Consider the following 13319-nt stretch of genomic DNA (forward strand, 5'->3'; position numbering starts at 1 on the left):
TTCTTCCTTAAAGAACTCCTTATCATCTCTTCGGTTACTCTGAAATGCAGTTCATACAGGAAAGGCAGGAGTATTGCTTGACCTTTCCCTTTATTTATCCATTTTCAACAAATTTTAATTCATTGTAGGTTTTTTTTTAATGCTCAGATTATCCCCTCCTTGGCCAGTGGAAGGCCCTTCAAGTTGGCTTCTGTGCTGTTTTGATCTGATCCCAATAGTCTCTGATATCTCCTGTGCTTTCAGGAACTAAAAGCATCCACAGTTTCTTTCTAAGGCATTAATCAGACTTGGAAAACCCTTGCTGTACCCCCTACCTCCACCCTTTTTCCTATCCATGACAAGTAATGGTTTCTATTAGTTGTATCCATTAGGAATGCTTTCAGCTATAAGGAAGCATAATGAACAGATTTCTCCATTTATTCACAGAACAAAACGTCTGAAGCAGGCAGCTGTTAGCATTTGTTCAGCAGCTCATGAGGTCCAGAGCCAGCGTGGCTATGCTTCTCCCAGCCACTCCTTCATGGCTTCAACATGGCAGCTCCTATTCCAGGCATTATGCCCACCATCAGGGCAGGAGGACAGGGGAAGGCCAGAACCAGCTGCAGCTGTCCCTTTATATGAGAAAAACAAAAGCTTTCCACAAACTCTTTCCCTTGCCCCACAGTTGAATTCCATCTGGATCTATTGGCTAGAACCACATTCTATGGCCACCACTATCTGCAAAAAAGGATAGGAAGGTGAGCAATTAGTTTTGCTAGTCTCTACAGGCCAGGCAAGGGAGTGGGGTTTGAGAGTGAATATAGGGCTACTGTTTCTGGGAGAGTGGTCTTGGTCCTGAATCAACTTGCCTTACCCTGCTTTTATTATTGTCAATGTTACATGTCTAACACTTCCTAATTTTGAAGGAGAGTAGAAAAGTTAAAGAGAATTGTGATCTGGAAATTAGTAAAGCTTTATTTTTAAGACGATCTAAGGCAGTAAGCATCAGCTGTTTTGACCTCCAGGCCACGATGCTTCAGCTCAGCTCTATGCAGTTATCAGATGCCAAGTCCAATGGCAGGGTCTACACTGCCCAGTGTCCCGTTTCCTCCTGTCTCTAAACGGATGGATCCATCTCACCCTCATCAAAACACACACTTCATTTGAGCTACAGTGATTCCTCGTGATGGTGGAATACCTTATGGCCACAGTCTCACCAGAGGCTGTCCAGCTTCACGCTGTTTTAGTACAGAGAAAGGGAAATGTTTGGCAGCACTCAGCACTGATGTTAAAACACTAAGTTTATTCTGCACTAACTGATAAATGGTCACTGCCTGGAGCCCCCAAGTCCTACTGCCTTGGTTATCCCGGTTCCTTTTGAAAGTCCAGACAAGACCTCCCCCCAAATCCAACAACTAAGGGCGAAGGCCTGGCCTGGTGGGGGCCCGAGGACCCTACTCTAGCCAGCACTAGGGCCCTCTACTTTGTGTCCATCCATTTAGGGGTCATATGACCCCCATTTTTAAAGTGTCTTGAATACTTTCCATGAGAAAAAACCCTTGTCACTATTCTTTCCTGTCGTTTCTCTTGACCTTCCCTGTCTCAAGGACAAATGGGTAGTTAACGATAACTAACTCAAGAAATGGAGGTGGGTAACTTCATCACTGATAGTCTTGCTTTCCTCAAAGCTAATTCATACATTTCTTATTAGAAAATTTCAGCTGCTCTGATACTGTTTTTTTCCTTTAATATTCCTACTGCAAGTAAAAAAAGTCAGACACAGAAGAACCCACTTGTATGATCCCGTGCATATGAAGTTGAAGAAGAGGTAACACTAAACTGTGTTGTAAGAAATCAGGTAGTGGTTACCCTTGTTGGGATACTCATGAGAAGGAAGCACATGAAGGCTTTTTGGGTGCTGGTTTTGCTCTTTTTTCATGATCTGGGTGTAGAGACTGATAGTCAGTTAACCCAATATCACCCTCCCTTTTCTCTTTTCTATCAGAACCCTGATTTCCTTGTTGGAGCTGGGGTGGCATGTGATGAGCTGAAACTACATTTCCCAGTCTTCTTCGGAACTAGGGCTGGTCATTTGACACTCTTTTGGCCAATGAGAAGAGATGCAAGTGAAAGTTCTTGATGGGACTTCCAGGAATTCTTCAGGTGGACAGGCTTTGTGGCCAGTGTCCTTCATCCTTCCCTAAGTGCACTAAAGGATACATTGCCATCAGCCTTGTTCATCCCAAATGTCCATTCATGTGCTCATGTGTAAAAATCTCCTACTTGTTGCCTGTTCACTCATTCAACAAATACTGAGCACTTACTACCAGTTAGGTTGTGCTGATCAGGTGTTATGGATTCAGATGTTCCAAAGCCAGTGCATTAGTCCATTCTCACACTGCTGTCAAGAAATACCTGAGACTGGGAAATTTATAAAGAAAACAGGTTTCATTGGCTCACATTCTGGGGGCTGTACAGGAAGCATGATGGCTTCTGAGGGGGCCTCAGGAAACTTTCAATCATGGTGGAAGGCCCAGGGGAAGCAGGACTGTCTTCCATGGCCGGAGCAGGAGGAAGAGAGAGTGGGGAGGTACTACACACTTTTAAACAGCCAGATCTCATGTGAACTCTGTCAGGAGAACAGCACTGGGAGATGGTGCCGAACCATTAGAAACCACCACCATAATCCAATCACCTCCTACCAGGCCTCTCTTCCAACTTTGCAGATTACAATTCGACATGATATTTGTGTTTGGGCAGGGAGAAAAATCCAAACCATATCAGCCAGGCCTATAATTGGAGATGCAGGCCTGCAGTGAAGGACAAAAGCAGATGAACTGGAGGCCCTAGACCCTGTTAAACAAGCAGCACAGAGAGAGTGCTGCTGAGTTCTGGCAGATGTTAGAAATTCAAATCTCAAGTTGCAAGATCTTCCAATTTTTCAAGAGAAGCCAGAAATCTTGATTTTATTTTTCAAAATTAACTCTGCCAGGAGGTAGGACTTCTAGCTATGGCAGAGTCAAACTGGACAAAGTTGTCATATTAGTTTTCTATTGCTGCATAACAAATTACCACAAACAGCAGCTTCAATAACACACATTCATTACCTCATTTTTCTGTAGTTCAAAAGTCCAGGTAGACTCTACTTGGTCCTCTGCCTAGTGCTTCACAAGATTGAAATCAAAGTGTTTACCAGACTGGTCTCTTATCTGGGGGTTCTGAGAAAGAAACTGCTTCATTCAGGTTGTTGGAAGAATTCAATTTCTTGCAGCTATAGGACTGATGTCCTGTTTCCCGGCTGTTGGCTGGGAATCACTTAGCTTCTAGAAGCTGCCCTCTGGTCCTTTGTATGTGGCCCTCCATCTTCAAAGCCAGCAATGGAACACTTTTAATTCTTCTCACGCTTTGAATCTCTGACTTCCCCTTCTTCCCACCAGCAGGAGAAATTCTCTGATTCAAAGGAGCTCACTTGATTATATTAGGCCCATCAGATAATTTCCCTTTTGCTATAAAATACAGACATACCTTATTTTATTGTGTTTCACTTGATTGCACTTCACAGACAATAGGTTTCTTACAAATTGAAGGTTTGTGGCAACCCATAATAGATTTTTTTTATAAGTTGAAGGTTTGTGGCAACCCTGCATCGACCAACTCCATTGGCACCATTTTTCCAATCACACGTGCTCACCTTGTGTCTATGTGTCACATTTTGGTAATTCTCACAATGTTTCAAACTTTGCCATCAGTACCTTATCTTTTATGGTGATCTGTGGTCAGTGATCTTGATGTTACTATTGTAATTGTTTGGGGGCACCACACACAGGGCCCATAGTAGACAGCAAACTTAATGTGTGTCTTCTGACTGCTCTACCAACTAACCATTGCCCCATCTCTCTCCCTTTCCTCAGTCTCCTCTATTCCCTGAGAAACAACAATACTGAAATGAGGCCAATTAATAACCCTACAGTGGTCTCCTAAGTGTTCAAGTGAAAGGAAGAGTGGCAATCTCTCACTTTAAATCAAAAGCTAGAAATAATTAAGCTTAGTGAGGAAGGCATATCAAGCTGAGATAGGCTGAAAGCTAGGCTTCTTGCTCCTAACAGTTAGCCAAGTTGTGACTGCAAAGGAAAAGTTCTTGAAGGAAATTAAAAGTGCTACTCCAGTGAATGCATGCATGATAAGAAACTGAAACAGCTTTATTGCTGATATGGTCAAAGTTTTAGTGGTCTGGATAGAAGATCAAACCAGCCACAATATTCCCTTAAGTCAAAGCCTAATTTAGAGCAAGGTCCTAACTCTCTTCAATTCTATGAAGGCTGAGACAGGTGAGGAAACTGCTGAAGGAAGTTTGAAGCTACCAGAAGTTGGTTCATGAGGTTTTTTTTTTTTTTTTTTTCCATCTCCATAACGTTAAAGTACAAGTGCTGATGGAGAAGCTACAGCAAGTTAGCCAGAAGATCTAGCAAACATTATTGATGAAGCTGGTTACTTTAACAACAGATTTGCAATGTAGAAGAGACAGTCTTTCATAGGAAGAAATTGCCATAGACATCAACCATTCTGCAACCCACGGATCAAGGAGAAATTTTTACTTTTAAGTCTTACTGTTTAAGAAGTATATTACGGAGCCTGGGCAATATAGGGAGACCCCATCAGTATGAAAAATAAAAATAAATTAGCGGGGCATGGTGGCACATGCCTGTGGTCCCAGTTATTTAGGAGGCTGAGGCGGGAGGATCTCTTAAGTCTGGGAGGTTGAGGCTGCAGTGAGCCATGATCATGCCACTGCACTCCAGCCTGGGTGACAGAGCAAGACTCTGTCTACCCTCAAAAAAGGAGGAGGAGGAGGAGGAGATGAAGAAGAAGAAGAAGGAGAGGAGGAGGAAGAGAGAGAAGAAGGAGGAGGAGGGGGAGGAGGAGGAGGAGGAAAGGAAAGAAGGAGAAAGAAAGAGAGAGAGAAAAAGAAAGAAACAAAGAAAGAAAGAAAGAAAGAAAGAAAGAAAGAAAGAAAGAAAGAAAGAAAGAAAGAAAGAAAGAGAGAAAAGAAGTATATTTTGTAAGGCTATAGCTGCCATAGATAGTGATTCCTCTGGTGGAAATTGAAAACCTTCTAGAAAGGATTCACTAATTTAGATGTCATTAAGAACATTCATATGGCCAAGCACAGTGGCTCACACCTGTAATCTCAGCATTTTGGAGACCAAGGAGGGAGGATCACATGAGCCCAGGAGTTTGAGACCAGCCTGGGCAACATGGTAAGACCCTATCTCTACAAATTTTTTTTTTTTTTTTAAATTGCAAGATGGGGTGGCACGAGCCTGTGGTCCCAGCTACTTGAGAGGCTAAGGCAAGAGGATCACTTGAGCCTAAGAGATCAAGGCTACAGTGAGCCCTGTTTGTACCAATGCACTCCAGCTGGGTGACCAGAGCAAGACCCTGTATCAAAACAAAACAAAAAGAACATTCATGATTCACGGGAGGAGGTCAAAATACAGACATTAACAGGAGTTTGGGAGAAGTCAATTCCAACCCTCATTGATGACTTTGAGGGGTTTGAGACTTCAGTGGAGGAAGTCTCTACAAATATGGTGGACATAGCAAGAGAATTAGAATCAGAAGTGAAGCCTGAAGAAGTGACTGAATTGCGGTAATCTCAAGATAAAACTTGAATGGATGATGAGTCGCTTCTTATGGATGAGCAAAGAAGTGGTTTCTTAAAATGGAACCTACTCCTGATGAAGATGCTGTTAATATTGTTGAAATGACAACAAAGGATTAGAATACAACATAAACTTAGTTGATAAAGCAGCAGCAGAGTCTGAGAGAATTGATTCCAATTTTGAAAAAAGTCTGACCGTGGGTAGCATGTTATCAAACATCGTCACCTGCTGCAGAGAATTCTTTCGTGAAAGCAAGAGTCAACTGAAGAGACAAACTTCATTGTTGTCTTATTTTAAGAAGTAGCCACAGCCACCCCAACCTTCAGCAACCACCAACCTGATCAGTAAGCAGCCACCAACATCGAGGCAAGACCCTCCACCAGCAAAAAGATTATAACTCACTGAGGGCTCAGATGACTGTTAGCAGTTTTAGCATAAAGTATTTTTAAATTAAGTTGTGTACATTTTTAAAAATATACACTTTGTAGACTACAGTAGAGTATAAACATAACTTTCACATGCACTGGGAAACAAACAAAGCTGGATGACTCACTTTAATGAGGTGGTCTGGAACTGAACCTGCAGTATCTGTGAGGTGTGCAGGTATTACAGATCACAGGAGTGACATCTCATCATATATACAGGTTTCACCCAGACTCAGAGGGGTAGAGATTATACAGGGCAAGGGTCATTGAGGGTCATTGAGGGTCATTCTTAGAATTCTGCCTATCACAGTTTTCAAAAACAATGATTTCTTTTTTGAAAATTTTTAAACATTTTAATTTTTATAGAGATGGGATTTCACCATGTTGCCCAAGCTGATCTCAACCTCCTGGCCTCAAGTCATTCTCCAACCTCTACCTTCCAAGTTGCATGGATTACGGCGTAAGCCACAGTGCCTGGCAAAAACAATGATTTCAGAACACTAGAAATAGACCAAAATCAAATGAACAAAACAAAACTGAAAAAGAGAAATATTTTTTCATGAAGAAATTCTAAAACTTCAGATATTAATAGTGGAATTATATATTCCATTCCCCAGTCCAATCCTCAGCTCAGTTGGCGAGGTAGTGTTTACCAGGTGATGACTGGCTATGAAAACCAGTAGTGTTGTTTTGAAAAAGCTCATTTGATTTGGAGTGGAGGGCACAAACCCATGCCCTGTGGTATTATCTGTAAAAGTAGTAAACATGGTAGGAAACAGAGGGGGAAAATACATAGCTTGGCTAGTCTGAGCCTGCAATCCTTGGTGTAAGGAATGAACCAACAAAAATGTAAAAGGAAGAGCATGTAAAGAAGAGAGCCATAGATAGACAAGCTTTCCTCACATCCCTGGCTGACTGGGAAGGTAAGCACATGTGCCAGGGAGACCTGAAAGGGTTTAGCAGAGAGTAAACGCTGAAATAGGCTTGAAAACTACTTTGCTTTTCAATTCATGCACAGATTCATCAGCAAAGTGTGGAAACCTTATGGGTTTGGATGCAATGTCTACCCAATCATTGCTAACCGTTAAGATATGCAGATACAGAGGCAACCATGGGGAAGCTAGACTAAAAAATAAAACTAAGAACAAAACAACTGAGCAGAGTCATGTGCTGCACACCGTGAGGGAAGATACTGCAGATTAAGTTCAGGCAAGCTACTAATGAAAAGAGGGGAAAGCTTTCAAAGGAGAAAATCAGAATCCAGAATTGCTACAACATATCATTTTAAAATACAAGACATGGAAAGAAACAGGAAAATGGGACTCAAGATGAGGGGGAAAAGCAACAATTAGAAACTGACTGTTCAGGCATGGTGGCTCACGCCTGTAATCCCAGCACTTTGGGAGGCCAAGGCAGGTGGATCACCTGAGGTCAGGAATTCAAGACCAGCCTGGCCAATGTGGTGAAACCCCGTCTCTACTAAAAATACACAATATTAGCTGGGCATGGTGGCAAGTGCCTGTAATCCCAGCTACTCAGAAGGCCGAGGCAGGAGAATCGCTGGAACCTGGGAGACAGAGGTTGCAGCGAGCCGAGATTGTGCCATTGCACTCCAGCCTGGGCAAGAAGAGTGAAATTCTGTCTCAAAAAAAAAAAAGAAAAAAAGAAAAAAAAATGAAAAAGAAAAGAAACTGACTATACATATCATATTCATGAATTGACAGATTCATTATTGTCAAGATGATAATTCTCCCCAGATTGATCTATTCATATAACACAATCTTATTCAAAATTTCTAAAAGTCAACAATTTTTTTTGTAGAAATTGACAAGTTGGTCCTATAGTTTACATGGAAATGCAACATACCTAGAATAGTAAAACAATTTTGAAAAAGAACACTATACATGGAAGACTTTACTCATTTTCAAAACTTACTGTATAATAATAATAGTCAAGACTGGATCATAATGTGGTAAGAATAGCCATATAGATCAACAAAAATGAATAGAAAATCCTTACATTAAGTTGATTGTAAACAAATTGCCAAGGCAATTTCATTGGGAAAGGATACCATTTTCAATAAATGATTCTGGGATGATTAAATATCCATAAGCAAAAATCAAATAATAATAATAAAAAACCCATAGCCTCTAAACCTCACATCATGAATAAAAATAAATTCAAAATGGACCACAGACTTAAAGGCCAAACTTAAAACTATAAAACTTGAAAAGACCAGAGGAGAAAATCTTTGTGACCTTTGCTTAAGCAAAATTTCTTAGATATGACACCAAACCATGATTCATGAAAGAAAAATCTGACAAATTGGAATCCACCAAAATTCAAAACTTTATAACTTCTAAAGACATCATTTTAAAAATGAAAAGAAAGGCCACAGCCCAGAGAAAATATTTGCAAATTGCATATCTAATTAAGGACTTATATCCAAAAAGCATAAAAAATTCTTACAACACAGTAAGACAAACAACACAATTAAAAATGGGCAAAAGATTTGAAAAGGCCGTTTATCAAAGAAGATATATGAATGACCAAAAATCACATGGAAAGCTAATGAACATCATTAATCATTAGGGAAATGCAAATGAAAATCAGGAGATACCGCTATACATGTATTAGAATGGTAATAATCTAAAAGTCTAACAATGCCAAGTGTTGGCAAGGATGTGGAAAAACTAGAACCCTCATACATTGTTGGTGGGAATGTAAAGTGGTACAGTCATTTCAGAAATAATTTGTCAGTTTCTTAAAGCGTAGAGTTATTGCATGACCCCAAAATTCCACTCAGCAATGTACCCAAGAGAAATGAAAATATGTCCCCACTAAGGGTTTAAATAGTCATAGCAACAGTATCCATAATAGCAAAAATCTGGAAATAAGTGAAATGTTTATCATTTGAATGGATAAAGAAAATCTAATATATCCATATAAAGGAATACTGTTCAGCAACAAAAAGGCATGAACTACTGATACATGCTAGATTGAAAACCATTATGCTACATGAAAGAAGTCAGACACAAAAGAGTACACATCATATGATTCCAATTATATGACATTTCTAGAAAAACACAAATCTATAGAGACAGATAACAGATGGTATGTGTTGAGGGCTGGAAGTTGGAGTGGGATTGATTGCATGTGCACAGGAGATACCTTTTGGGGTTGATAAAAAAAATTTTTTTTTGAGATAGGGTCTCATTCTGTTGCCCAAGCTGGAGTGCAGGGGTGAGATTACAGCTCACTGCATCCTTGCCCTCCTGGGCTCAGGTGATCCTTCCACCTTAGCTTCCCAAGTAGCTGGGACCAACGTGCATGCCACCACGCCCAGCTAATGTTTGTCATTATTTTTGTGAAGATGGAGTCTCTCTGTGTTGCCCAGGTTGTTCTTGAATTCCTGGCCTCAAGTGATTCTCCCACCTCTGCCTCCCAAAGTTTTGGGATTACAGGCATGAGCCACCTCTCCCAACCCAGATGAAAATATTTCAAAAGTGGATTGGGGCGATGGCTGAATAACTTTATAAATTTACTAAAAAACCATTGAATTGTCCACATATTATTGGTGAATTTTATGGTATGCAGATTATACTTCAATAAAACTGTTAAAAGTATTAAATCTCCCAATTTAAGAATGTTCTCAACTAATTCAAATTCTTAAAGAACCTATGTGGGGAAAAACAATGCCACAAGTCTGTGGGTGAAAAGCCCTGGGACTGCCTATTTGCAACCTCAGTGCTAGGCAGGAATAGAAATTGGAATAAAATACAATCCTTGTTCCCCCTGGAGATTAAGATCCAAAGGGAGAAAATGGAACAATAAAGTTACAAAACTGTGTGATACTATGAGTGGGATGGTATGGTGGTCCCAGAGAACTCCTGGCTCTGACTAGAGTGGGACAGTTAGGAGTAGTACAGAGGATGTGACACGGGAGCTGGGTTTTGATGGGTAAATAGGAATTCAGGAAACTGCAGATGTAGGAAGTAGAGAAAACGAGTGGGTGACATTTCCAGACAGAAGGAACAGAATAGACAAAGGCTGGGAGGTGTGAAAAGTTAATTCTCTTTCTGAGAACTGGAAAGGTTGGAGACAGGGCACATATGCAGAAAACAAAGTGCAGAAGAGGAAGCCAGGGACCAGATCAGGAAGGGCTTGGTAGGCTGTATTGACGTTTTTAGATATGGGATTTATCAGGATTTATTTGTTGGAAGAACAACATGGATATGCTTCTTCTGGCCTAAATTGGACTTTGTATATTTCGGCAAGATCATATTGCACACATTAAAAAAATATTCATTAATATACTGCTTACTGTATGCCAGCCTCTGTTCTAATACTTTATATAAACTCAATCTTATCAACTCTGGTTCTCAAACTCTAACCTGTCTCAGAATCACCTGCAAGTCTTAAAACAGAGATATCAGAGTTTCTGATTCAGTAGGTCTGAGGTGGAACTGGAAAATCTGCATTTCAATCCAGTTCCCAGGAGAAGCTGATGTTGCTAGTCCAGGGAGCACACTTTGAGAACTGCTGCTTTACATCAAACTTATAGGAAAGGTATTATTATCATCACTGTCTTTCTCATTTTACAGAAGAAACATATAGAAGGTTATGCAACTTTCCCAAAGCCATCTTGCTCTTAGCAGTAGAGATGGGGTTAAATGTCAATGTCTGTCCTATTTTCTAGTTCACTGGTTGCAAACAAGCAGAGTTAAGGACTAGCATTTCCAATTCTTGTTTGCAACTATCAAAAATAACACACACACACACACACACACACTCACACACACAGGACCTTAACTGACATCTGAGATAAAAGAGTAGAAGTTGTTAACTGATGCCAATAGGGTGGTGAAGGAGTCTTTGAGGAACTCTTTAGGTCATTCCAATTAAGTATTATTTTGATCCTACTGGGGTGAAGCCAGGATCTAGAAATGCACAAGTATAAATATATGAAATAACTAATTAAATATGTAAAAGGGAATGTTATTAAATAAAATGTCACAACTCAAAATTGAACTGTGTATGAATATTCAATGTCTGTCATTTTAAATACATTTATTTTAAAATTTGAAATAAATTACAAAAACTAACAATATCCAGAGAAGATTACATATGCTGCTTTTGGGGTTCCAAAGATGAAAATGACAATTCTTTCATCAATCTGCTCAATTTTCACATTTTGATCTAATTTGTAGCACCTCCCTGGTTTCCTTCCAATAAACAACATCTTCCTTAAACTGGTGGCATTATGTTATTTTTGAGATCTGAATCACAGAGACTGTAATACAAGCACGCATGCTTCATCTTGTCGTTTTGTAGAACGCTGTACATCTAATTAAAGCTTCTTACAGGTCCATAAAAAGACCCAACATTAAAAATGCAGTGTGTTGGAGAAAGCCCCAGGGCAGACTGGAAAAGGGGTTTCTTCATTAACTATAAGCACACTTGCTTAAATTCCAAGTTAAGTAATACTATATTAATTTGTACTTGAATATTTTTAAATATTGCCCAAGCATAATCAGATCATGTCACCACATTTATGGTGTGGAACCAAAAATGGGTCACGTTCTTGCCAGCAGCACTTCAGCTACCTAAGATATACTGAGGATGAATAAATGATTTACCATGTGGCCAGTACTGCATCCTTCTCTAGAAGAGTTTTGGTGCCAACTTCATTTAAATCAATTTATTATTTTGCTCTTTTTCATTTGTTTTGTTATTCTTATGCCTTTTCCTTAGAAAATTCATTCAAAACCTAAACAGCAGCAATATAAACACTCTATTTTTCAAGAGCTTATATATTAGTCATTGTTCTGTAGTTACCGATACAACTCAGGGACTACAGACCTGAGGGTGGAGGCCTTCAACCACTGGAAATTCGCTGGGAGACCATTGCAGTGGTATTTTCTCCCTTTAGCTGGCTACAGAGTTCCCTGAATAGTGGTATCTCCCTGAGGAGAAAAGTGCATGGTCTTCCTGCTTTCTAGCAACAAAGGAAAAAAATTCTACAAATGCAAGTTAGGAGCTCTTGCTTAATATGCTGCTACAGTTACGATTTCCATGTCAAAATGAGATGATTCTTTTACCGTCTTTTCAAGTCAGAGTGATCCCAGGTGGGACCCTAAGGCGCAGAGGCCTAATCTGAGGCTTTCCCTGGTGCTCTTCCACCATCTGATGCAAGGGCATTAGGGTAACTGGAAGTCCCCCTCGATCAGAAAACCCTATGTTATTACCCTAAGAATCAAACTGTTTGCACCTCCCAACAATCCACTCCTGCTTCCCAATCATCTTCAGACAAGTAAAGTTGATGTCATAGAAACTAAAAGGCTTTCGACATTTGCAGGTCGACAGAGATTTGCTAAAAACCATCTAGATTTCTCTCTGCAGTCCAGTCAATTCAACCAAGCTTGCAGCATCTAAGCAGCTCTTCTGGCTTGTGTCCTTTGCTAGGGGTCCTTTCTTGGGGAAGAGTGTGGACACAACGTGGGAACAGAAGCGGAAAAGCAGGTTGGAGAAATCCGGCGTCTGGTTTGTTGGTGCTGCCTTCCAGGAACCCCGAAGAGCTGGTCTCTATTGCATGCCATGCTTCCAGGGGTGGGAGTCGGGAGTCCCCTCCCATCCTCTGCGGCCATCCCGAAGCTCCCTTCCAGAGCAACCCGGCCTGGCGACCATACCACTGAACCATCCAGGGCTATGGTTAATGCCCGGTGTGTTTTAAATTTCTGACTTCATGTGCTTTGATATGTCTCCACGACCGCTTACTTTTCTATGCTGTTGCCAGAGGCTGCCTAGCCGGGCCTGTGTCTCCCGCTGACCTTTAAGGCCAGCACTGCATTCAGATGTTGGGCTTTTCCAATTTTGCTCAAATAACAAAATCAACAGAATTTTCTCAAATTAGATTCCCAGCGAGAATTACATAGGAAAAAAAATCATATTATGTACATATATGTATATACATACGTGTATGTGTGTATATATATGTATTTTTACAATTTTTTTTATCCTTGTTTAAGCCTGGGCGGGAACCAGAGTAAAGCGCGTGCGGCTCCCTGCCCCCTGCCGCCAAGACGCAGTCCTTTCAGACGCGGTCCCTTCCCTCCGATTTCCCCTGACAGCTCGCGCTACTTTTCCCGGCCATTGTTCCGTGTCCCTGGTGCTTCCTCCTCCCCCGTCCTCCATCCTCCTTGGGCGCCTTGCCCGCTTTGTCCCGCCAGCCACCGCAGTCCCCGACTCGCCG

This window comes from Colobus angolensis, unplaced genomic scaffold (genome assembly GCF_000951035.1).
Source record: "Colobus angolensis palliatus isolate OR3802 unplaced genomic scaffold, Cang.pa_1.0 Scaffold311, whole genome shotgun sequence".
Taxonomy (NCBI): domain Eukaryota; kingdom Metazoa; phylum Chordata; class Mammalia; order Primates; family Cercopithecidae; genus Colobus; species Colobus angolensis.